The sequence below is a fragment of the Lagenorhynchus albirostris genome, chromosome 14 (assembly GCF_949774975.1).
Source record: "Lagenorhynchus albirostris chromosome 14, mLagAlb1.1, whole genome shotgun sequence".
NCBI classification, from domain to species: Eukaryota; Metazoa; Chordata; class Mammalia; order Artiodactyla; family Delphinidae; genus Lagenorhynchus; species Lagenorhynchus albirostris.
In genome coordinates this window covers 12187655-12214822 of record NC_083108.1, presented here as the reverse complement: position 1 = coordinate 12214822, position 27168 = coordinate 12187655, and the positions used below count along the sequence as shown (strand labels likewise).

At 39.7% G+C, this 27168-nt stretch overlaps 1 protein-coding gene across 4 annotated transcripts in view; it reads left to right on the top strand.

Annotated features, from left to right (window-relative positions):
• LOC132532327 (plasminogen activator inhibitor 2-like) overlaps window positions 1-27168 on the top strand; it is a 49518-nt gene that overhangs the window by 10445 nt on the left and 11905 nt on the right. The window contains exon 1 of one of the 4 annotated variants that reach the window (XM_060170726.1): window positions 24560-24688. The exons of the other annotated variants lie outside the window; for them this stretch is intronic. The gene's annotated coding sequence lies outside the window, so the exon portion shown is untranslated. Of the gene's footprint in view, window positions 1-24559; window positions 24689-27168 lie in introns of those variants that run through there. 4 annotated transcript variants of the gene reach the window in all.

The window sequence follows — 27168 nt, the reverse complement described above, 5'->3', positions numbered from 1 at the left end:
ACTATAAATGAGTTTGCATTTTCTAGAATATTTTTTATAAATGCGATGAGATAATCTCCACTCTTTTGTATCTGCGTTCTTTTACTCAAACTAATGATTTTGAGATTCATCTAAAGTTGTGTGTGTCAGTGACTTGTCCCTTTCAATGCTGAGTACTATTCCACTGTACAGATATACCACATTTTGTTTAACTTGAGGTGGATCATAGACCTCCGTGTGAAAGTTAAAACGTCCAGAGGAAAATGTGGGAGAAAATTTTTGTTATCTTAGGGTAGGCAAAAGTTTCTTAGAATACCAACTGAACAGATGATAAATTAAAAAAATATAATTGGACTTGATCAGCATTAAAAACATTTGCTCTTTGAAAGAAGCTGCTAGGAAAACAAAAAGGCAAGTCACAAATGGGGAGAAAATATTTGTACACATATATTACATAAAGGACTTGTATATGAAATGACAATTAACTCAAAGACAAACCATCAATGTTTTAAAATTGAGATATAGTTGATTTACAATGTTGTGTTAATTTCTGTTATACAGCAAAGTGATTCAGTTATACATATATATGAGTGTTTTTTAAAATATTCTTTTCCATTATCGTTTATCACAGAATATTGAATATTGTTCCCTGTGCTATACAGTATGACCTTGTTGTTTATCCATTCTGTATATAATAGTTTGCATCTGCTAATCCTAAACTCGCACTCCATCCCTCCCTACCCGCTACCCCTTGGCAACCACGAGTCTGTTCTCTGTGTCTGTGAGTTTGTTTCTGTTTCATAAAAGTTCATTTGCAAACACTCAATTTTTAAAAAACAGTAGACACTTCACAAAAGAAAAGATTCAAATGGCCAATAAGGACAGGAAAAGATGATGAACATCAATAGTTCTCAGGGACATGATAAATATATATAGTAATGCTTCAGAAATTGGATTATATCTTATAATTGATGAGCTAGCAACTCATGTGCGCCTTTATATGTACTGTTAGTACTTTTAGAAGCTAATATTTCTTGAGTACCAAGTTTTTGCAGTGTTCTAAGCACTTTGCAGGCATTGTTTCATTTAATCCTCACAAAACCCTTTGAAACAGTTGCTCTAATTAAACCCATCTTCATGGGTGAGTAAATTGCAGCTCAGAGAGTTTAAGTTACTGCTCCAAGTCACATAGCTAGGAAGTGGCAAAACCAGGCTTGGAATCCACTATCTACCTCTATAGCCCATGGGTTTAACTATTCTGCTGTTCTTTTATTTTTACATTGATGGTGAGTCTTCAGTGAAGAACATCTGAGAAAACAGGATCTTCCCTGAGTCCTACTAATAACTTACTTCATTACATTTTGTGGGTCGTTAAATGAGTCACTAGGAGTTAAGTGCCTAATACTAGTAGATATAATATATAAATGTTAGTTCCCTTTCTTCCATTTATTTTGAGACTTGTTTTAAATTTCCCAAATAAACATTGAAAATTTCACAATTCAACTAATTTAAGCCATATTTTATTTCTCACTCCTTTGTTCATCTTTTTCACTTAACTTTTAATCTTTTATGTGAAATCCTTTGAATGCTAATATTCTTTACCAGTGGTCCTCAACTAGGAGTGACTTTGCCTCATAGGTGATACTTGGCAATGTCTGGGGACATTTTTTTCAGATTTGGGGGGAGGACTGCTAGGGAGTAGAGGCCGGAAATGTTGCTTACCAGCCTACAGTGGATAGGACAGTCTCCACAGCAAAGAATTCTCCCTCCCAGATGCCAACAGTGCCGAGGTTGGGAAATCCTGCTCTGTACAAATATGCAGGATTTTCTTTATTGACCTCAGCTGAGAATAGTGAGAGGCTGCAGGAAACTAAAAGAGGAAAAATATTGTGGTCCCAGTTCTTGCATAGAATAAAATCCAGTGAGGGAAATAAAGAAAACACCACCCCAAAAACTAATGCTAAGAACAGTATAATAAATGTCTCAAGAGAAATAATAGAATATTTTAAGGCTTCAGACAAGGGGAGTAGAACTAGATAATCCAGTTGAGAAAACCAAGAAATGCTCTATGAGGATCAAATATGAAAATATCCTCCTTCCTTATGAAAATGAAACTTGGTTTCTCCATGGTTGGTGAGAAAAGACAATTCTTGGTTGCCAAACATCCTATACCTTTTAATACTCTGAGACACAGCCAGGACAAGGTTGAAATTGCTTAAGGAGACTTAAATAAAGGTGGTGGAGTCAGCAAAACAGAGCACCATGAACCTAGGTGATGTGTTGCACAATGTGCTTGCTCTCGGGGCATGGAGGCACATCCCATGCTGATCCCGGCCCCTCCGCCCCAGTGGGGGTGTCTCTTAATACCTGCTACTCTAAAGCACAAAGCCGGGGACCTAAATATCTTTAACTCTGGGCCCAGTTCTGACCCTGGCTAAGTGTGTAGCACTGAGCAAATGCGTTAATGTCTTTAAGCTTCAGGTTTCTCTTCTATGAAATGGACTAATAGCAGTACTAATGCATAAGGTTACTGTATACATTAAATTAGATAGTACATGCAAATTGCTTTGTACAGTGAACACACATGGTAGATACTCAAAAACTGTTATTCATCACTATGGTTTATTGTAGTTAATTGAATCAAAGCTTGTGCTCTTTTCACTAGAAAAAAATTACTGTCTGTATGTAAGTACAAAATTAGGGGAGCACATATGAGGTGGTTATGTTGGCCCAGCATTGATGGAAGAGGGAGTGGGGTATGGGGAGGAGAAAGGAAGAAATGAAATGGAGGGTTCACAGAGAAGGTGCTGGAATGGAGGTACAAAAGATGTGAGGGATAAACCTTCCAGAAAAAGAATTCAGAATAATGATTGTGGAGATGATCCAGGACCTCAGATAAAGAATGGAGGCAAAGATTGAGAAGATGCAAGAAATGTTTAACAAAGACCTAGAAGAATTAAAGAACAAACAGAGATGAACAATACAGTAACTGAAATGAAAAATACACTAGAAGGAATCAGTAGCAGAATAACTGAGGCAGAAGAACGGATAAGTGACCTGGAAGACAGAATGGTGGAATTCACTGCCATGGAACAGAATAAAGAAAAAAGAATGAAAAGAAATGAAGATAGCCTAAGAGACCCCTGGGACAACATTAAATGTACCAACATTCGCAATATAGGGGTCCCAGCAGGAGAAGAGGGAGAGAAAGGAACAGAGAAAATATTTGAAGGGATTAGAGTTGAAAAATTCCCTAACATGGGAAAGGAAATAGCCACCCAAGTCCAGGAAGTGCAGAGTCCCAGGCAGGATAAACCCAAGGAGAAACATGCTGAGACACATAGTAATCAAACTGACAAAAATTAAAGACAAAGAAAAATTATTAAAAGCAACAAGGGAAAAATAACAAAATAACACACAAGGGAACTCCCATAAGGTTAACAGCTGATTTCTCACCAGAAACTCTATAAGCCAGAAGGGATTGACACGATATATTTAAAGTGATGAAAGGGAAGAACCTACATTCAAGATTACTCTACCCAGCAAGGATCTCATTCAAATTCAATGGAGAAATCAAAAGCTTTACAGACAAGAAAAAGCTAAGAGAATTCAGCACCACCAAACCAGCTCTACAATAAATGCTAAAGGAAGTTCTCTAAGTGGGAAACACAAGAGAAGAAAAGAACCTACAAAAAACAAAGCCAAAACAATTAAGAAAATGGTAATAGGAACATACATATAGATATTTACCTTGAATGTGAATGGATTAAATGCTCCAACCAAAAGACACAGGCTCGCTGAATGGATACAAAAACAAGACCAATATATGCTGTCTACCAGAGACCCGCTTCAGACCTAGAGACACATACAGACTGAAAGTGAGGGGATGGAAAACAATATTCCAAGCAAATGGAAATCAAAAGAAAGCTGAGTAGCAATACTCACATCAGATAAAATAGACTTTAAAATAAAGACTGTTACAAGAGGCAAGGAAAGACACTACATAATGATCAAAGGATCAATACAAGAAGAAGATATAACAATTATAAATGTATATGCACCCAACATAGGAGCACCTCAATACATAAGGTAACTGCTAACAGCTATAAAAAAGGAAATCGACAGTAACACAATAATAGTGGGGGACTTTAACACCTCCTTACACCAATGGACAGATCATTCAGACAGAAAATTAATAAAGAAACAGAAGCTTTAAATGACACAATAGACCAGATAGATTTAATTGATATTTATAGGACATTCCAGGTGAATTCTATCAAACACTTGGAGAAGAGTTAACACTTATCCTTCTCAAACTCTTCCAAAAAATTGCAGAGGAAGGAACACTCCGAAACTCATTCTACGAGGCCACCATCACCCTCATACCAAAACCAGACAAATATACTACAAAAAAAGAAAATTACAGACCAATATCACTGATGAATACAGATGCAAAAATTCTCAACAAAATACTAGCAAACAGAATCCAACAACACATTAAAAGTATCATACACCATGATCAAGTGGGATTTATCCCAGGGATGCAAGGATTCTTCAATGTATGCAAATCAATCACTGTGATACACCATATTAACAACTTCAGGAAGAAAAACCATATGATCATCTCAATAGATGCAGAAAAAGCTTTCAACAAAATTCAACACCCATTTATGATTAAAACTCTCCAGAAAGTGGGCATAAAGGGAACCTACCTCAACATAATAAAGGCCATATATAACAAACCCACAGCAAACATCATTCTCAATGGTGAAAAACTGAAAGCATTTCCTCTAAGATCAGGAACAAGACAAGATGTCCACTCTCATCACTATTATTCAACAGAGTTTTGGAAGTCTTAGCCACGGCAATCAGAGAAGAAAGGAATACAAATTGGAAAAGAAGAAGTAAGACTGTCACTGTTTGCAGATGACATGATACTATACATAGATAATCCAAAAGATGCCACCAGAAAACTACTAGAACTAATTAATGAATTTGGTAAAGTTGCTGGATACAAAATTAATGCACAGAAATCTCTGGCATTCCTATACACTAACAACAAAAGATCAGAAAGAGAAATTAAGGAGACAATCCCATTTACCACTGTAACAAAAAGAATAAATTACCTAGGAATAAACCTACCTAAGGATGCAAAAGACCTGTACTCAGAAAACTATAAGACACTGATGAAAGAAATCACAGATGACACAAACAGATGGAGAGATACACCATTTTCTTGGATTGGAAGAATCAATATTGTGAAAATGACTATACTACCCAAAGCAATCTACAGATTCAATGCAATCTCTATCAAATTACCAATGGCATTTTTTACAGAACTAGAACAAAAAATCTTAAAATTTGTATGGAGACACAAAAGACCCTGAATAGCCAAAGCAATCTTGAGGGAAAAAAATGGAGCTGGAGGAATCAGACTCCCTGACTTCAGACTAAACTACAAAGCTACAGTAATCAAGACAATATGGTACTGGCACAAAAACAGAAAGATAGATCAATGGAACAGGATAGAAAGCCCAGAGATAAACCCACGCACCTACGGTCAACTAATCTATGACAAAGGAGGCAAGGATATACAGTGGAGAAAAGACAGTCTCTTCAATAAGTGGTGCTGGGAAAACTGGACAGCTAGATGCAAAAGAATGAAATTAGAACACTCCCTAACACCATACACAAAAATAAACTCAAAATGGATTAAAGCCCTAAATGTAAAACTGGACACTATAAAACTATTAGAGGAAAACATAGGAAGAACACTCTTTGACATAAATCACAGCAAGATCTTTTTGACCCACCTCCTAGAGTAATGGAAATAAAAACAAAAATAAACAAATGGGACCTAACGAAACTTACATCTTCTGCACAGCAAAGGAAACTATAAACAAGACATAAAGACAACCCTCAGAATGGGAGAAAATATTTGCAAATGAGTCAACAGACAACGGATTAATCTCCAAAATATATAAACAGTTCATGCAGCTCAATATTAAAAAAACAAACAACCCAATTAAGAAATGGGCAGAAGACCCAAATAGACATTTCTCCAAAGAAGACATACAGATAGCCAAGAGGCACATGTAAGCTGATCAACATCACTAATTATTAGAGAAATATAAATCAAAACTACACTGAGGTATCACCTCACACCGGTTAGAATGGGTATCCATCAGAAAATCTAGAAAAAACAAATGCTGGAGAGGGTGTGGAGAAAAGGGAACCCTCTTGCACTGTTGGTGGGAATGTAAAGTGATACAGCCACTATGGAGAACAGTATGGAGGTTCCTTAAAAAACTAAACATAGAATTATCATATGACCCAGCAATCCCACTACTAGGCATATACCCAGAGAAAACCATAATTCAAAAAGACACATGCACTTCAATGTTCATTGCAGCACTATTTATAATAGCCAGGTCATGGAAGCAACCTAAATGCCCATCGACAGATGAATGGATAAAGAAGATGTGGTACATATATACAAAGGAATATTACTTAGCCATAAAAAGAAATAAAAAGAAATTGGGTCATTTGTAGAGATGTGGATGGACCTAGAGACTGTCATACAGAGTGAAGTCAGTCAGAAAGAGAAAAATGAATATCGTATATTAATGCATATATGTGGAATCTAGAAAAATGGTACAGATGAACAGGTTTGCACAGCAGAAATAGAGACACAGATGTAGAGAACAAACGATGGACACCAAGGTGGGAAAGCAGGGGTGGGGTGGTGGTGGTGGAATGAATTTGGAGATTAGGATTGGCATATATACACTAATATGTATATAACAGATAACTAATAAGAAATTGCTGTATTAAAAAATAAATAAAATAAAAATTTAAAAATAAAATAAACTTTCAAGTTAATTAACTCAAAAAAAAAGATATGGAGGATAGCATTGGGTAGTTGGAGGGTTTGATTCAGTATATTGAAAAATAACTCAATGGAATTGAATTCACTCAACATTCACTGAATGTCTGCTTTACTCAAAGCAAAGATAAATCTGATTTACTGTATAAGGTCATTGCCTCGAGAACAAGACAGACATGTAAACCACTACCTATTTGAATTTGGGGTGAAGAATCTAGGTGTGTGTGGTAGGGGTTAAGGGACTTTCTCATCCCAGGAAATGGTAACATCAAAAACAAGGAGCAGGGGCTTCCCTGGTGGCACAGTGGTTGAGAGTCCACCTGCTGATGCAGGGGATGCGAGTTCGTGCCCCGGTCCGGGAAGATCCCACATGCGGCGAAGCGGCTGGGCCCGTGAGCCATGGCCGCTGAGCCTGCACGTCCGGAGCCTGTGTGTCCGGAGCCTGTGCTCCGCAACGGGACAGGCCACAACAGTGAGAGGCCCGTGTACTGCAAAACAACAACAACAACAAAAAAAAAACCAAGGAGCAGGAAGCACTAGATGTTATGTGGGAAAGTCTTTATCCAAAAAAAAAGCAAAAAGGGAAATGTAAGAATTGCCAAAGCCAAAGAAGGCCAAAAATAATTAGGAAAACTGGGATATGAAACCAGAAACTGAAGTAGAAGGTAGATGGTCCCCTGGGCTGCACAGCTGGTGTTTGTCAAGTGGAGCAAAACGGAAGTTTTGTCCTCAGCCAGACAAGAATGATGTCCATTTCCCTTCCTCCACTGATATAGAGGGAATGAACTAGCAGTGGGGAATTTGTTACAACATAAATAGAAATGAGGTTTTTTCCTCTCCTGATAACAAGGAAAATAAAGGGAACAATGAATGGGCTGGAGAAGAAACAAACTGGACTGAAAGAGTTAATCAATCTTAGTTTTATTTTAACTGTTACTAATCTGTAGTGTCTGTAACTAGCTTTGTCCTTCACAAACCTCTCCTCAGGGATGCAAATTGTTACCTAAGCCAAACATTTGTTTTACTTTTTGATGTTTGTGTGTTTCTATTGTCAGCTGCATCTATAATTCCATTATATTGTGTCCACATGGGCTATGATACCATTCACCTTCACTTCCAGTTCTTGTTATGCTATGCAGTCATTGAAAGCATAAAAAACAAGATTGTGTGGACATTTTCTTCAAAATGCTCCACGTCATAGAGCCTGTCATACAGAGTGAAGTAAGTCAGAAAGAGAAAAACAAATATCGTGTATTAACGCATATATGTGGAACCTAGAAAAATGGTACAGACGAACCGATTTGCAAGGCAGAAATAGAGACACACATGTAGAGAACAAATGTATGGACACCAAGGGGGAAAGTGGCGGAGTGGTGGGGGTGGGAGGTGGGATGAACTGGGAGATTGGGATTGACATGTATACATTGATGTGGATAAATGGATGACTAATTAGAGCCTGCTGTATAAAAAAATAAATAAAACTCAAAAACAAAAATGCTCCACGTCACTTAACTGTCCTTAGAGTGAGGATGCTTCATACCACGTGTGCATTTGCTGGGCCTGCATTCCAAAAATGTTGCAAGAATACGTGCACAGCTGGGTTGCACACGACACAGCAGCTGCGTGATGTGCTGCCATTACAAATATGCAGGAAGTGGGCTTTGCGTGTAGAACAGTCTTCCTGTCTTTCCTCATGATTAGAAATATATCATTAGGGAGGAGTGCTGGGTCAGCAGCTTGGGGTCAATGTGGCAATGACTAGATGCTCTTTCCTGGAGCAGGGGTGGAGAGTGGAAGCAAAGGCATGCGAGTGCCAACAACTAAGACTTCAGCACTTCAGATCTATGTTAAAGGAGTGGTCTGGGGACATATGGTGCTGAGCCTCTGTACCACCCAGAGATCCCCAAACAGCATTTGGGTGGTTTAGAAGTGAGTAGCGAGGGGACTAGCCCTGCCTAGGCAGGTGTTCAGGTATGATGAGGGCCCTGACCACATGATCAAAAAATCAGATAAGGTTTTTCCATCAACACTATCAAGAAATTTGATTCAATCATCCAGTAAATCGAAGAGGCAACGTGAAAACAGGGCATTACTGGTGAGGAGGTCGGGGGTTTCCTTATAAGGCAGCTGGTCCTATTTCCCAGGGTAAGATGACCCAGCTAAGGCTGAGCTGAAGGATGCTGCCTGGTGTATGGTAATTTTCCCTGATAGGTATCGCCCCTAAGTGCAGGCTGACTTAGGTTTAGGTTAGTGATGTGGGCTGGGCACTGGGTCAGCCTCCATTTTGTGGGTCCTGATATAGGAATAAACTTTATTGAGCTCAAACTGATGAAGCACTTACTATGTGTCAGGCGCTGTGCTAGGAAATAGCAGTGCACTGTCTTTTTTTGCGGTACGCGGGCCTCTCACTGTTGTGGCCTCTCCGGTTGCGGAGCACAGGCTCCGGACGCGCAGGCTCGGCGGCCATGGCTCACGGGCCCAGCCGCTCCGCGGCATGTGGGATCCTCCCGGACCGGGGCACGAACCCGTGTCCCCTGCATCGGCAGGCAGACTCTCAACCACTGCGCCACCAGGGAAGCCCTGCACTGTCTCTTAATGTGGGATTTTCCTGCTATAATCCCTCTCTTCTTAGATTCCGTTAGAACCTAAGAGCTATTTTGGCGAAGGCCACTTGTTTTAGGTTGGGTTCTCTCAGAAGCGGACTTTAAGCCTAGGATTTTTGTAGAAGTGAATTATTTAAGGAAGGGCCCCCAGAGGAAACCAGAAAGGGTACGGGGGGTGGGGGGGAGGAGAGCAAGCCAAATAAGTCTGGGATTTCGGGTGAAGTCCCAGACTCAGTCTGATTACCTGAGGAGCTCTGGGGGGTAAGACTTCAGAGTTTGTACCACATCAGAACAAAGGAAAGGAGTTGGGCTTTTGTATGCTCACGTCAGGCAGCTATTGGCTATGGGCCTTCTGTGGGAGGTGTAAAACTCTCACTACTCCCAGCTCTCAGTACTAGAGACATGGCTCAAGAACCCAATGGAAATTCTCCGAATGTTGCAGATGTAAGCCATTAGCAGCAGAGCAGACAGAGCTGCGGGCTAGTATGTAGGCAAGGCACCAACAGTGCGCACTACACCCCACCAGTGCCGGAGGTTGTAGACAGGACATAAAGAAGGAAAGAGCACCCAGAGTCTTGTTACTCACGGTGTGGTCCTCAGAACAGCAGCATCTGGTCTATGGGGGATCCATCACCAAGGAGTTTGTTGGAAATGTGGAATCTCAGGTCTCATGGAAGACCTAGCTAAACAGAATCTGAATATTAGAAGAGTTCCAGGAAATTTGTATTCGTATTAATTTCTGACTCGACCCCAGAGTGTTCAAAAAAATGATTTACCGACCTCCTAAACTGGCAGGAATAAGCACCGAGACCAGAGCTGCAACATGGTGGACTTGGAAAGTTCTCAGTCTGAAGATCCCCTGGCCTGGCAGCTGAAATCACAGGAAAGAGAATGCAGTCCTTGTTGAAAGCAGGGCAGCGTCCACTTCCCTACTCTGTACTCGATCATGCCAGGCTTGCTGGTTCCAAATTTCCAGACTCTGCAGTCTCCATTGCTTTACCTGGAACCCATATCTTTTTGGACATCAAGGGATGGAGGGGTAAGGAGAAAGGCTGAGGAGGAAGGGCTTGGGTGAAGACATAGGAAAGAGCACAATATAAAATAAGGCAAGATTTAGAGCTGACCCCACAATTTAAGCTTTTAAAACTTTAAAGGCGTTTAAAAATTTTCAGGTAAATCACTTGACTCAGCTTTGCATTATTAAGGAGTCACAGCACAACTCGTGCATGAGGAGAAACCTCTGGGGTGAAATACAGTGATCACCAAAAGGCCCCCAACGGTACAAAAATATCTTTTCCTCAGCATTGAAAATGTCTGCCATGAGAGTCACGATGGAGTCAGTCAACTAACACAGACACGGTGAGGGAGGAAATTTTGGGAGATATTTGGTTAAAGATGGTAAAGATTATACATGCTTATTTAATCTCAGGTCTTTCCTAAAATCACACAAGAAAATCATAAAGTTTTCTTATTGTTGCTGTTGTTGTTTTAAAGCATTAAGCTAGGGAGATAAAGAGAATTAAAGGGAATATAGCAGCAATAACTTTTTTGAGATTAAAAAGTAGACGGGTTATTATGAGTGATAATTGACTTAGCAGAACCCAAAAAGTTGAATCCTAGAAAGTGAGCGATGGGGAAGGCTGGTACCCACAGAATGTCTCTCAGGAATTGGCAGCACCGGGTACCTTAGAAATTGAGGGTTGAGCGAAAAACAGACAAACAGAAAGACTGGTAGTCTGTTGAAGAGCAGTTTGAAATTCAAATCCTCTCCCACACTCTACACAGCCTGCACACTGCCGCTCCCCAACCCGGTAGGAAGGTAGGTGACCCGGACTTGATTCTCTAGAGACAGTGAAACAGAGGGTGACCGCCAGATTGCGGTCAGACATAGATAAGATCAGGGTTGACATAATGAAAAAGGGCAAGCAAGTGAAAGTTTAAATTCTGAATTATTCAGACTCCCCCGAGCACCAGAAATCTGGTAGCCATTATCCTGCAGGCATCCAGAGATAGTATTGGGGATATCCCAAAGAATAGCCCAGCTAGATGATCCCACTTTCTACACTTTTCTCCCTTTTTCCCAGGTTCCCTTCTAAGCAGAGCTTGCAGTTAGCTTTTTGATGCCCCATTCTAAAATAGGAGTAGACTGGCAAGGATCCACAAAGATTTCAGGAAAGCATTTAAACTAAGAGAACAATGTCAAATGGCAAAGTGTCTTCCATGTTAGAGACGCTTCTCCCGGCACCTGTCCTGAGGGGCTGGGAAACACAACCCAGAAGCTGAAAGAGTTAATGTTCCATGGAACAAACCTAGATCAGAGAGAGACAGGAGACTAGAATAAGCGTATTGATAAATCCCTCTCTCTTTCATTTTGAAAGACTGTTCCAAGGTGTGCTATTTCCATACAGCTTCCTGAGATGTCCTGTATGAATGACTACCTGGCTGGGTTTTCAAGCTGTGGCCAACCAGGTAATGAGCCATTTGGTAATAGCTTTCCATCTTTCTATGTATCTCCGTCCTTCCTCATTCCTTCTTGATGCCCTGGAATTGCATCTTGTGATAACCCTTAATCTGTAAGCTTTGCCTTAGGCTCTTTTCTAGGTAACACAAGACATTACATCTGGGTCTGGGAATGACTGCAAAGAGCAGACCATTCACCCTCTACCCACTGATTCACATGGGACGATGGAGTAGTTGAAAAAATTATTATTGGATTTGGGTATTGAATTTTATTTTATTTCTATTATGAAAAAATTCAAATATATACAAAAGTAGAGATAACAGTTTAATGAACCTCTGTATACTCATCAACTAGCTTCAATTATTATCACCCTATGGCCTCTCTTGTTTCCCTGAAACCTCCACTTTCTCCCTCAACTTTGATTACTTTGAAGCAAATTCTAGGCATCATGTTGTTTTATCCACAAATATTTCAGTACCTCTCACTAAAGGTAAGGGCTCTAGATTCATAACATAAGATCCTTTATCATAATGAAAAAATAATCATTTCTTCATAGCATCCAAAAAACCAGTTTTGCTTAAATTTCTCTAATTGACTCCTACTTTTCTCCTTTTGTAGTTAGATAATTTAAATCGGAATTCAAATACGGCCCACGAATTGCATTAAGATATATCTCTTCTCCCTTTCAATCTAGATTTCTCTGCTTTTGTCCTTGAAATATACTTTTTGAAGGAAATTAGTGATTTGTACACATATTCCCCCATGAAATTCAATAGTTTTGCTGATTGCATTCGTTCGTGCTACTTCCTTTAAGCATCCTTTTAACTCATGGATTTTAATGTATTTGAAATGTCATTATTACTTTTTTTTCATACTCAGATTGCCTTATTTTTGGCCAGTGGGAGCTTTTTCACGCTGGCTTCTTGGTCCTTTTCACATGACCCTAGTAGTCTTTAATGGCCTCTGCTTTCTGGTATGACAATTACGTTCCAGATTCATCTTGTATATTTCCTGCCCCAGATATGGAATTAATTATTTTTTTAAGTAGCCCTAGTCCTCTTTAGAGGCAAAATTTTTAGAAGTTACTACAGGAGAATATCTTTCTGACTTTGAGATAGAAAGTTTTCCTTAAAAACACACAAAACACTAAGTATGTAAGAAAGTAGAGATAGATTTAATAGTGCTAAGACATCTTAAACAAAATTTTTTTAAAAGGCAAATTAGAACATTTTTGCAACATATAGAACTGAAAATATGTATAAAGAACTCCGATAAGTCAATAAAAGAAAGACAAATAAAAACAGAAAAAAGTGCCACCCTAAATTCTGCCCCACAAAAAATTTTCATATAAGCATTTCACAGGACAGGAAATCTACATCATCATACTATTATGAAAAAATGTTCAACCTCTTCGGCCATCAGGGAAATGCAAGTTATGACCTACCATTGTTTAATAAGCTAGATATTCAAAAATTGAGAAATCTGACAATATCAAGTGCTGGGGAGGTATGTCTTAGAGATGTCTTTGTATAGTGTTGGTGAGAATATATCTTAGAAAATCACACCAGAAAACAAACACTAGAAACAAATTAAATATGTTTTGACAGGAGAATGGATAATTTGTGATACTTTAATTCACTCAGTGGAGTAGCAATGAAAAAGTGGACAACCCCTGTGAGAAACAACCTGGATGAATAATATAAAATGCAACAACCAAGATCCAGAAGACTGGATAGAATATGTAACATTTTTGTAACTTATTTGGTGTTGTTTTGTACACACCATAGAGAAACGCTTGCATTTCCCGTGTACATGTGAAGAGTTTCTCTAGAGCAGGAGTCAGCAAACTATAGTACATGGCTCATCACCTGTTTTTTTTTTTTTTTTGTGGTACGTGGGCCTCTCACTGTTGTGGCCTCTCCCGCTGTGGAGCACGGGCTCCAGACACGCAGGCTCAGCGGCCATGGCTCACGGGCCCAGCTGCTCCGCGGCATGTGGGATCTTCCCAGACCGGGGCACGAACCCGTGTCCCCTGCATTGGCAGGCAGACTCTCAACCGCTGCGCCACCAGGGGAGCCCCATCGCCTGTTTTTTAAGTTAAATCGTATTTGAACATGGGTGAGCCCACTTGTTTATCTCTGCTCTCCCACCACAACAGCAGAGTAGTGGTGACAGAGACCACAGGCTCACAGAGACTAAAATATTTAGAGACTCTCCAGCTCTTTCATGAGTTTGCTGACCTGTAACAGGGAAGAGCCAAATCTGACTACATGTTGGGTCTGTTTCTTTTACTTTAACCGCTGCTTTCTGCTGCTTTTGTTCACTAAAAACATACTTACTGTCTATACACAATGGCTTGCCTCGGGGAACACTGCCCCTCTGCCTGAATGTTAAACCAAGGTGCCTTTGTACATTCTGACCCTGCCCACCTGTGGATGGCTGCAAGAAAGAAGAAATTAATGGCCATTTCTGGGGACACTGGCAAATCTTATGGCCTTCTTACTGTACTTCCTCATCTCCTCCCCCTCTCTGTTCTATAAAAGAAACTGGCATCCAAACCCCATAAGATGGTTTTTTGGAGACATTAGTCTCCCATCTTCTCAGTCTGCTGGTTTCAAAGTTGTATTCCCTGCCTCAACACCTCATCTCTGATTTATTGGCCTGTTGTGCGGTGGGCAGAGCGAGCTTGGACTCGGTAACAGACCCCCCACTCTAGAGTATATACAAGATAATGCCAAATTTGTATAAAGCTCACACATAAGCTAAACCCCACACCCTATTATTTGGTTGGACTTTTATGTGATAAAGGCATAAAACTAAAACAAGGGAGTGATGACTATAAATTCAGAATAGTGTTTTCTTCAGGTAGGATGGAAAGGCAAAGAATGGGAGGGGGAGAAAGCCATAGTGAATGAAAGCTAATGGCAATATTCCCATCTATGTATTAAATATTATATTAGAAATATAGCAAATGAAAAAGACAAAAAGAAGTAATCCAAGAGAATTTCTCAGGATCGAATGACATAAGCTTCCAGGTTCCAAGGGCCTACTGAATACCAGGAAAATGGATAAAAGTAAGCCCACCCCAAGGCAAATCATCGTGGAATTTCAGAGCTGTTGAAACTCATGAGTATTATTATATTTTAATTGCCTGTATCAGACATTGGAAATGCAGGATATGTGTGCAACTTTCCACAATGATGTGATAAAAAGGAAGAGGATCCTACTTCAAGATTATGACGCCATATTAGAAAGTCATGAAACATACTTTCAATATGAGTCACAGATACAGGCTAAGATGTCATGACTCCTTATCAGGAAAGTGTGATGAGCAAACATTCTTCCTTGATCTTGGAGTTCTCCAAAAAATTTTTGTAATGGGCCTTATGTGCCTGTGTCGAGGCAAACAGGAATTGGTTATGAAATAAGAGTTTATAACTACTATAGAAAAGTTAAATTATTCTACTCAATGGCATGTCCTGTTAGTGTGTGAAAAGACAAAGCAGAACTTTCACATTAAGGCAGCAAGCGTGTGGGTGCAAGCTTTGAAATTACCAAGAAATATGATTAAAATAGTGTTGGAAGTGTGATAAGAAAAAAATTTTTTAAAAATCACTGAGACATAGTATCCTTTGGGAGATATTCATTCCTTTGACTTCAGATAAGCAAGTGCTCCAAAGGGATAGATTAAGTAACTAGAACCAAATGTCAGGAAAAAAAAAAATAAGTCATCACAAGTCCAGACCTGATGGAAGTCTGAGATGTCCGATCTCTGTATGAGCTCACTAGCTTATTCTCTTCAGTGTCCAATACATCAATCATTTATTTCTTTCCATGAAGCCAATAGTCTTGCCAATCCCATGGAATCTATAACCTGAATTGTGGTGTTTAGCAGCATCTTCAAAAATTCTTTTTTCCATTAAAAGTTTTACTCATTTCTGTTTGGAGTCAAGTGCCCAATATAAAACTTGGAAAACTGAGGCAGATGGAGTAGCCTTTTTCCCTCGTAAGTCCACTTTCTGTGGCCTTGACCCATATCATCTTCTTTTAGCTCTTTGCCTCCTTCCTTTGCACTTGATACTTCGTCACTGCTTAGAACTCTTGGGGTCCCAGATTCACTCAAATTCTGGAGTAGAGGAGATATTTCCCCTGCCACAGGCCTGATCCCCTCCATGCCTATTGCACAAGATCAAGGTGTCTGTTCCTTCGCCTACCTGCCCCTGAAGTTCCGTGAGCTCCTAGACCCAGGATCCCAACATTCACCTCCTATCCAGTTCATGGGACTCACTCTTAACTACTCTCTGTCCTGGAAGATAAAGTTTTCTATTGTCATAGTGAAAGGGAAGAGAAGGAAACCCACACTTTGAGTCGTTCAGTGGTGCTAGGGAAGATCAACATTGCGATACAAAAGTTTATTTTCAGTTTAGTTAAAAAAAAATTAAGTAGGCATCGCCAATGAGCACATATTATACCAAGTTTAAAAAATGAGATACCCAATTTCTGCTCCCAAGAACCTTATTGGGGAAACAAATATGTAAAGATAGCACTTTAATACAATTTCTAAGCACATAGTAGAGGTAAAGGTGATAGTAATCATTAATTTTGAGTACTTACTCAAAATTATGGCTATTATGATATTATGATAAAGTCTGGCTATTATGATAAAGTCTAGAGTCTTTAATGTGGGTGGAGAGGAAGGCAGAGGCCAGATAAGAGACGGTCTTGGACACATGTGAACCCAGTTAGGGTTTTATCCTGTATTTAATGGGGACTCATTGAAGAATTTTAAGAGTCATGGCTGGGTCGTATTTACATTGTAAATACATCAAGCTATGGCTTAAAGGACAAGGCATTAGAGACAGAGATATCAGGCCAGAGATGATAAAGATCAGAGCCAGGGCAATAGTTTAGAGAAAAAAGAGAAGCGTGTCAACACAAAAAATATCTCAAAACTAAAATTAGTGAGATATGTTAAATGATAGATGTGAAAATGGATAAAAAGGAAGGAGTCAAGGATGTTGCTTTGATTTTGGCCTGATTGACTAGTAGACAGATGGGAAGTAGATGAGGAGAAACAGGTCTGGGAGAATGATGGGGAGATGATGTGTCCAGTTTTGGACACGCTGAAACCTGAGTGGCCACGGTCAGTCAAGTGGTGATGTCCATAGGAGGTTGGGTTTGGCAGTCTCAAGGTCTGGGAGAGGTCAAGCCTGGAGACAGAGCTGCAGGAGCTTTTGCTGTCTCCTTTCCCTCCTCCTCTCCAATCACCCACACATCCCATTTACATCCCCATCCATATTCCTGTCCACACATTCCATGTATTGTGACTAATGAATGGGGAAGAACTGAGCAATAATTTCCTCTCCCTCCTCATTTTACATAAGTCTAAATAAGGCTATCATAATTCGAAGACAATGTAAATTCTCTGGTTCAATCTTGTGATAAAACACATCACTGTCTCACAGTTCATCTAATTTTTCTTTGCCATTTCCTTCCTAGAAATTAAAGGATCCCCCTAGTCATTTTATATGAGACCAAATCTGAAGTATCTGTGTATCATGTCCATATTTTAATAGTAAGTGTCAGTCAGTCTGTGGTCTTTTATCTACTCAATGAAAAAAAATACAGAAATTCATAAAAGTGTAAAACAAATGTAATTGACACCTGGATTTGGAATGCCTTAAATGATGATGTGGTTATTTATCTTCTATGTATGTTTTCTGAAGGTTAACACTGAAACGTGTTACTTTTACTAGGCATACATCAGTGACCGAGATGTAGTAGGAACATGCTAGATAAGAGAGAGACTAAATTAAGGCTTGTTAAGTAATATACTAATCCATTTATCCATAACTAATCCACAAGGATAATACAGAGTTGAATGATGCACGCACTTGTGGCCACATGCACGCAATGTTATATCATTAGATTCTTGAAGGAAGTGCGTCTTTGTAAGAGTAGAGTTTCACCTGTTGTGCAAGGTGAGTGAATTCACGATTCACGATGCATTCTGAGTCTGTTCTGAAAATGCAGTCTCTCTTTGCATGCTTTTGTCATGACAAGTCTTAGGAAGGTGACTGACCTTCTCAAATAGCTGAATCATGGAACGCTGGATATTTGCTCCCAGCATCCAAGTTGGGTTTATCACTTGGTAACAAGATAAATACTCTGACGAGGTGTTACACTCCCTAACAAAGCTTGTTTCATATACAAACTTTCTCACACTCATAGCTGGCCCAGGGTAACATCTTAAAATAGGTGAGGTTTGCTTTCTGTTGTCCTGGATACCGGGACTGGCCCTCTGTGTGGCCTAGGCCCAATCTCATTCAACACCTCATTCTTTTGCTTATCCTCTTCACACACACCGAAACTCCTTCCCTGACCACTTCTCCATCAACTCCATCATAAGCCTCTCTGCAGGAATTTCAAAACATGTATTATTTCTCCAAGAGGCATTAACATGCTATATTTTTATTGATACTTATAAAAGGAGATATTTATTCTCTGAGAACAGTATTTCAAGGAATATATGTTGGAGGATGTTTTAGTCAAGGTGACCCCAAATTCACACTGCAGAGGTGGCTACCTTTACATACATTTGGTCCTGCTCCCACAACAACTACTCAAGTTTCTAGAGTGAATCATGCTGTCTAAACACTGACTAATTTGTATTAATGATTTTTGTTATAAAAACAGTGTTGCAATATATTGAACTGAAAGTCATTAATAAAATAAGATTACTATATGGAGTTGTTTCTTTTTTAACAATTTATTCTTCTTATGATATTGTGGGTTGTCTGGGTGCTTTTTGTTCCGGTGATATTTGGTGGAGTCATTCTCGTGTCTGAGTTCAGCGGGTGTTCAAGTTGGGGAGTTCTCCTCCACGTCTTTTCTCCCTCTGCATGATGTCTTATCTTTCAGGGCCTTTATTTATTTTTTTCCTGGCCGTGCCACACAGCATGCAGGATTTTAGTTCCCCGACCAGGGATCAAACCTGTGCCCCCTGCAGTGGAAGTGCGGAGTCCTAACCACTGGACCGCCAGGGAAGTCCCATTATATGGAGTTTTGTGTCAAAATGGGACTTTCTTTTTTACTACAATTACATTATGCTTTGGATAACTTTAGTGATGACATTGCTACTGAGGTAGATATGATACATCTTTCTAATTTGTATATTTCCCATCTACCAGCAAATCACATAGAAAGGGTAATTATGGAAGTGTTAGTGTTTGCTCATTCAAAGTGGAGAGGAGACTAGAAAGACATTACAACGCGCTGAGCGTTAATAAGTCATTTAGCAAGCATAATGCAAAACAATCAGCCCAGTGTCTATCCTAGTCACTGGGAAAGATTATCATGGTTGTGGCACTCACGGTGTTTACCTTCTAGCAGGGAGATAGACACTGTATAGTTCACTGCATGGGCTATTCAATCACAGTTGGATGTGTGTTTCAAAAAAAAGTACAGTGTAGGTTATCTCCATAGTAGAATATCAGAACTTTATTCATAAGGTTGTTTTCTTATTTTGGGCATTATTTCTTCTTTATACCTAATTCAGTGCAGTGCTACTGGGAAGAAAATGAGCACCTTAACCAAATCAACTATCACACCCCTTGTTAACTTATTCATATTATTTAAAATTTAGCCCTAAATTCATAGATTCATAAATTGTTTGGGGAGTTGACATTTGGTAAGCATCTGTTTCTTTCTTAAAATTTTGTTAGGTTGTTTCTAACACTCATTATACTTTAAACATTTCTAAATGATATGCAGTCAAAAGTTTTCTTTTATGGCTTCTAAAAAAAAAGAAAGAAAATGAACACCTTGATATAGATACTTTGATAATGTATTTCTGATTTTAAAATTAATGCATACCTATTATAGTACATGTACAAAAATTTTAAAGAGAAAAAATGACCAACATCTATAAAGTTATGACCCAGAGATATCACTGTTTACATTTTAACATATTTCCAAGTCGAATTTCTGCACATATCTAATGCATACAGTTCATGTCATACTGTATATATAATTTTATATCCTTCTTTTTTCCACTTAAGATTATCTCATACATATTTCCTAGAAGATAAGAAAATGAGAAGGTGAAAAACATTCCGTTTCATTATTCTTTACTTCCATAGAAGTGATCTGCCCTACAACTGTCGCATATACTATTTCAGGGTAACTAGTCTTATGATAAGACCTAATCTTATATATTTTATACTAGTTAGGAACACTTTGTAGGAGCTGTGCTTTTCTAATTGGTATCCTAGGAGGTGTCTCATCCTCTGGGTTTTTTCTCGTCCAGATTTCCCATATTTTTCTTCTTAAAACACCACTTTTTATAAGTCACTTCCCTTCTCAAGGGTTTGCAGTAAGCTGCCTTTAGATTAGCTCTCAACTCAGTCTGGAATTAGAGACCCCTCTACAAAATGCTATCATCTTTCCTCTCTCCGTCCCCTAGACACCGACTGCTCCAGGCAGATCTCAGCCAGCCAGCCAATGTGCATCCCACTTCGTAATTTTAGTGCCTTCCCTTTTCAATCGTCAATTTTTCATTTATCTCAACCCTTTCCTTGAGGTCCTAACACACCTTTTCAATCCTTTCCCCTCCTCCCTATGACACTTCCTACCTTTGGCGCCATTCAATTTAACTCTGAATCATTTATTGCCTTTTACAGCTTTCTCTAATTGTTTGATATGTGAATGTCTTTTCTTCGGATGCTGAACTCATAAAATTGCTCTATTTGAGGCAGGGCAGCAACTCCCACACCTGGGCACTCTGTTACAACAGCTAACACTATGGAGCACTTGCCCTATGAAGGATAATATGCTAAGTACTTGGCAGACATTATCCCATCCATTCTTCACAAAAGTCTGTGTCGTTTAGGAATGCTTTTGGCTGCAAATGACAGAGGACCCAATCTGTCTAACAATGCCTAAACAATACAGACTTATTTATTATTTAATGTAATTATAACAACAGGAACAAAAATTGGAGGTAGGTGGTTTCCAGCGTTGGCTTAGCAACTCTCTGATGTCTGGGCTCTGCTTTGGCATCTCCACAAGTCTTTTCGGCTTTCCGCATGGGTGTGATGTGGCTGTAGCATTTCCTGGCATCACATCCTCACACAGCCCTGCTCAAAGTCGGGTAGGAGGAGGGGGTGTAGGATAGGAAGTTCTCTTTGCATATCTCCTCTTATCAGGAAGGAAAAATTTCCCCAAACATTTCCCGGCAGACTTCTCCCACATCTCATTGACCAGAACTGGGCTATCTATCCACCCCCTAGACCAGCAACGAGGTCCTTCTTCCCAAGATCAAGAAATCTCTGAATAATACTAAAAATCAGGAAGAAGGACAGCAAAAATGGATTGCTCTTGCATAGGCAACAAACATTACCAGCCACACAGCATATTAGGAAATTAAAGCTCAGAGAAGCTGAGGAATTTGTGCAAGATTATGCAACTACTAAATGGCAGAAAGAGGTTTCAAATCAGATCTTTCTGAGCCTCTCAGAATCCACATCTTTGCTCACCACACTTTAAAGTCTTTCTAGAGAGTTTTCGAATCTTATTCATCAAAAAATATTTAGTACCCACTTGATGCTCAGCACTGTTCTTGCTGCTAAAAGGGAATTAAGTGTACAGTATCATCTAGTTAGTGATAGAAGCCCAACCTGGATGAAACAGCTAGAACACATACAATTTATTTATTTTTATTTATTTATTTTTTTTGTGGTACGCGGGCCTCTCACTGTTGTGGCCTCTCGCGTTGCGGAGCACAGGCTCCGGACGTGCAGGCTCAGTGGCCATGGCTCATGGGCCCAGCCCCAGACCGGGGCACGAACCCGTGTCCCCTGCATCGGCAGGCGGACTCTCAACCACTGCGCCACCAGGGAAGCCCTACAATTTATTAACTAATTAATAATCATTATTACGTTGCAAGTTCAAGTCTAAGTGGTGCGGTTCTACGTAGCAGGAGTTCACTGAGGTTTGTAGAAGTCAGACTGGATTTCATGGATGCTGTGGGGTGTGAATCAAACCTCACAGATCTGGATCAGTGGGGATAAGGGTGGCTAAAGTTCTAGGTATGTTCACTGTTGGCTTAGCAGACTGCTGTGCTGCCTGTGTGTGGTTAAAAAATGGTTGAACAAATTGGTTACATGGCCAGAGGGGGCCCTCCAGCGGACTGAGACCGAAAAGGCAGAGAGACCTAGACCACAAAGCAATAGCATCTACTGAACTCACTGAGACAGAGAACTGGCTGAGTGCCAAGGGATGTGAAAACTTATAAAAGGGTCAGTGGCTGCCTGAAAGGTTTCTTCGGTCTAATGGAGGAAGCTGGGAGTTGAAAGGTCACTGTTGAGGTGGAATTCCAGTTCTTTTTCTTTTTTTTTTTTTTTTTTTTTTTTTGCGGTACGTGGGTCTCTCACTGTTGTGGCCTCTCCCGTTGCGGAGCACAGGCTCCGGACGCGCAGGCTCAGCGGCCACGGCTCACGGGCCCAGCCGCTCCGCGGCATGTGGGATCTTCCCGGACCGGGGCACGAACCCGTGTCCCCTGCATCGGCAGGCGGACTCTCAACCACTGCGCCACCAGGGAAGCCCCCAGTTCTTTTTCTTTATGTGACCTGAGACCTTTCAGAAATTAATAAATCGAATAATTTGGCTTTTGACTGCCACATACATGTTCTGAAGAATGCACCTATCTCATTGTCCCTTTAATAATAATGAGGGGTTTGGGGTAAGTCAACTCACTCCTTTTTGACCAGAGACTCACGTTAGCAAGACGAGGTAAGGATAAAATCTGGCTCATGGACCAGGGTCAAGCTAAGATGCCCACACAGGTCTCAGACCCACAGGCTTGGTTTGTTTTTTTTTTTTGCGGTACGCGGGCCTCTCACTGTTGTGGCCTCTCCCGTTGCGGAGCACAGGCTCCAGACGCGCAGGCTCAGCGGCCATGGCTCACGGGCCCAGCCGCTCCGCGGCATGTGGGATCCTCCCAGACCGGGGCACAAACCCGCGTCCCCTGCATAGGCAGGCGGACTCTCAACCACTGCGCCACCAGGGAAGCCCCACAGGCTTGGTTTTGCAGACACTCCAGACTGTCAACTCAGCTCTTCAAGCACAGACATGGAGCTCGCCACACCAGCCGAGAAGCAGCATGGGGCTTTTACTTCTGTTCATCCCTATCCCTATGAGGATGTGCTATGCATAAAAGTAAAGCGTGCAACTAGAGATCATCATACTAAGTGAAGGAAGTCCGAAAGAGAAAGACAAATACCATATGATATCACTTATATGTGGAACCTAAAATATGGCACAAATGAACCTATCCTGTGAAAGAGAAACAGACTCACAGACAAAGAGAACAGACTTGTGGTTGCTAAGGGGAAGTGGGGAGGGAGAGGGATGGACTGGGAATTTGGGGTTGGTAGATGCAAACTATTACACTGAGAATGGATAAACAACAAGGTCCTACTCTATAGCACAGGGAACTATATCCAATCTCCTGGGATAAACCATAATGGCAAAGAATATTAAAAAAAGAATGTGTGTGGTCTTCCCTGGTGGCGCACTGGTTGAGAGTCCGCCTGCCGATGCAGGGGACACGGGTTCGTGCCCCAGTCCGGGAAGATCCCACATGCTGCGGGCACGTGAGCCGTGGCCGCTGAGCCTGCGCGTCTGGAGCCTGTGCTCCGCAACGGGAGAGGCCACAACAGTGAGAGGCCCGCGTACCGCAAAAAAAAAAAAAAAAGAATGTGTGTATGTGTAAAACTGAGTCATTTTGCTGTACAGCAGAGACTGGCAGAACATTGTAAATCAACTATACTTCAATTTAAAAAAAAGTAAAGTGTAGAGAAGCCATCTTTACAATGTGTTGCAAACACTTTTCAATAAGCTCTAACAATATGAACATTTTCAGACTCAGATTCTATTTCATTATGCCCATCTTTTATCTATTTTTACTCCTCAAATTCCTTTGGTTGTATCTAAAAATCTAGTGAATTTTCTGAATCATGTTTTCGACATCACAAATTCCACTTAACACCTATAATTTATAGAGTTAAAAATCAACTTAAAGTACACAGTGGATTTTCATTGTTTAAACATAAGATCTATGTTCTAAAGAAGGGCAAATGAGAAGATCTTTGGGTGTGGTTTGTGACAGGATATTAGGGTGGAACCCAGAATTACACAGGAAATTATAGCTTGAGAAAATGTAAGATGGTATAAAATAGAGAATTTATAAGGAAGAAAAGTGGTATTTTTTTTGTTTCCATTCCCAAAGCATTGCTTGGGGGTGGCTTAGATTCAGAAGAGAAAGGATTCCATTGCTTTTAAGTATTGCAAAGAGCTCCCAGACCACCCTTGTCAAAAGATAGAAGGGACGTTGCAGAATTTGGTGCTATGAGAACAAGTACCAAACAACAATTTCGTACTATGAGAACAAGAACAAACAGGAGCTGACAGGTTTTAGCTAGTTTTTACAGGCATGTGTAGATATTGCCAAATTCTTAAGTTTCTGAATGACGTCATCCTCCCAACAAATTTCTTAAATGATGCCTTAGCAAACAAGCAATTCTATCCTAACGATATGTTTCTGAGTAAAATGTTGACTCACTCAAAGGATACAGATTAGAAAGAGAGAGAAGTAAATGCTCTGTGGGAGGGGCAGAGCTTTATAAAACCAGTCATCGCCATGCCTGAACTCTTAGCAACTCTCAGAGGACCGTTTCTTGTCAGACAGAGAATAACCAGGTATTTCAGTCATTTCCATGTCTCTCTCTATGAAATATGGTTTTATTTTGCACACTGGTATTATTAATATAATGAAAATTAAAATGTGGGATGTTTTTAGAAGATGGGTGAAAATTTACTGGTGTTTTCTTGTTTTTTGTTTGTTTGAGAATATTTTAGTTCTAGATTTGAATTAAATTTATAGCAAGACCTAATCTTAAATCTCAGAGGCCAGCAAAGGCCTGTGTAACATTCATCAAACCAAAAGGTACATTTAGGTTGTGATCTCAATTCTACCAAACAGCTTAGAATGTGTATATTCTTTACTAGTTAGTGTTTGGCACTGAATTTGATGAGAATAGCTAGACCAATTAAAATGTATTAATTTAGCAACTGAAAGTAATCTATAAATTGTGTATACATATAATAAAGGCAAAAAAGATGACTCAGTTTTTAATCTAAAACAATCAGAAATTAAGCAGGAAGCTGGGTTGGGTCAGTTCAATACCAAAATACCTTTATTGAATTTAGTTCAATAATCAGTCAATCTAGTGAGAGGGGAAAAATCAGCCAAATTAGTTGCTGGATTGACTGAAGTAATAGTTCAGTAATAGTAATAAATCATTTAATACCCCATAGACAAACAATTACTCATGATGAAAGTCATCAAATATCAGAAAATGTCTTTACTTTTGTGGAGGGAGAATTTGGTAATTTGAAAGGGAAATTTCCTTGAAGTTATTGTTTTCTCTGTGTTCTCATTAATTTTTGTGGTCAATTTCAGAATATCTGCACCGTGTCGTTGCAAAAAAAATTATTTAAAATGCTACAGCAAACTGAAATCTAACCTGCGATGCCAACGAGCACAGCAACTGTTGTAGTGGCTCTGGCAGCACCTCCCAAGTTCTTTGTCACCTGTGCCAAGTTTCAGTGGCACATCTGTCAACTTGTTTTACAGGAATGGACACAGACATCATGGAGCCCAGCCCCACATATGCTTTTCATCCGTTTGTTCTTCTAAAGAGAATATTCAATGTTGATTAGGAATATAACCTCCGGAAGCTGATAAAGTTGTGTAACTCTGGTGTTAAGAAATTCACAACAGGTGCTACCTAAGAGGTTATGCTATCTGATGTCACTCAGTGATTCAGTTTTACATGGTCTTCTTAGGCAGACTCTCACCCAAATGTAAGGTGTGGATTTGTTAGAGAATCAGAAGACACTATATATATATATATATAAAAATATAAACTTCTCAAACCTTATTTGAAAGGTCTGTAGGAAAAGCACTAGAGTTGGAATCAGAAGGCTGAGATTCAATCTAGGCTTTGAAACCAGCTGTGCAATCAACATCTTCATATTTTCATTGCTATAACAGGAATTATTAGGTTTAGTGGGCAAGTAATTATGCAAGTTAAATAAGGCAGTGAGGCCGAAGGAATTTGGTAACTGCAATATAGACAACACATATTATTTTTTATGATAAATGCAGTTAATTGTACCTGATCTTAAAGATAAAATTTAGACTACTTTTAAAAGAAGTACATGCATCTGGGATGATCCAATTCTGTCCTAATTCATTTTTTATTTCTTTATACAGTCAACTGAAATCCTAACGTGGCATTAAAACCCTCTCTGATAGTTTGTCTTGACACTTAAAGTTTGTTAGTGTCAAAGTGACAGACTATGGAGGTCGTTTTAAAGAATTAGGTATAGGAGAGGCCTCCATTGATTTTTCTGGCTCTGATCCCTTATTTATTTTTTCACACAATAGAGAAATATTTATTTATATTATTCTCAGTTTGTTTCTGAAATGTTACTGAGATAATTTACAAAAAAAGGTCTACCCAGGACTAATTCATCATAAAGATGATTTTAAATTGTAGAAGGAAGAGAAAACAAATTTCTGAGCCACCCAAGGTTATCTAATCTCAGTGATGAAGCAAGAGAAAAAAATAGTGATTTTAGTTTTTTAACTTAATAAGCCTTCTAGGAGTATTACAAACTTGCTTCCTTCCTCTTTTTATCTCCTCTTTCTAGCATTTCTCTAACTAGTATTACAAACTTGCTTCCTTCCTCTTTTTATCTCCTCTTTCTAGCATTTCTCTAACTAGTAACTGGCCTAAACTCCTACACACAGCCGTGAGGTTAAACACCAGCAGGTAAAGCAGTGAGCGACATTGGACAGAGTGGGTTTCTGAAGCAGACCCGGGCTTGAATCCCTGCACCATTACATACAAACTCTGTGACCTTATACAAGTTGCTTACCCTCTCTGGGCATCAGGATGTAACCTATACAGTAAAGATCCTAATATCTACCTCATACAGATCCCATGAATATTAAATATTAAAGGAGACAAGAAGACATGAGAGAGTTCTGGGGACAAGTTTTACCTAATTTACTATTTTGTCTTGAAAAAATACAATTGAGTGGTATTTCCCATAAGAAATTTTGACGCAAATTGCAATCACTTTCTTCAAAAGAACTGTTGGTGAACCAA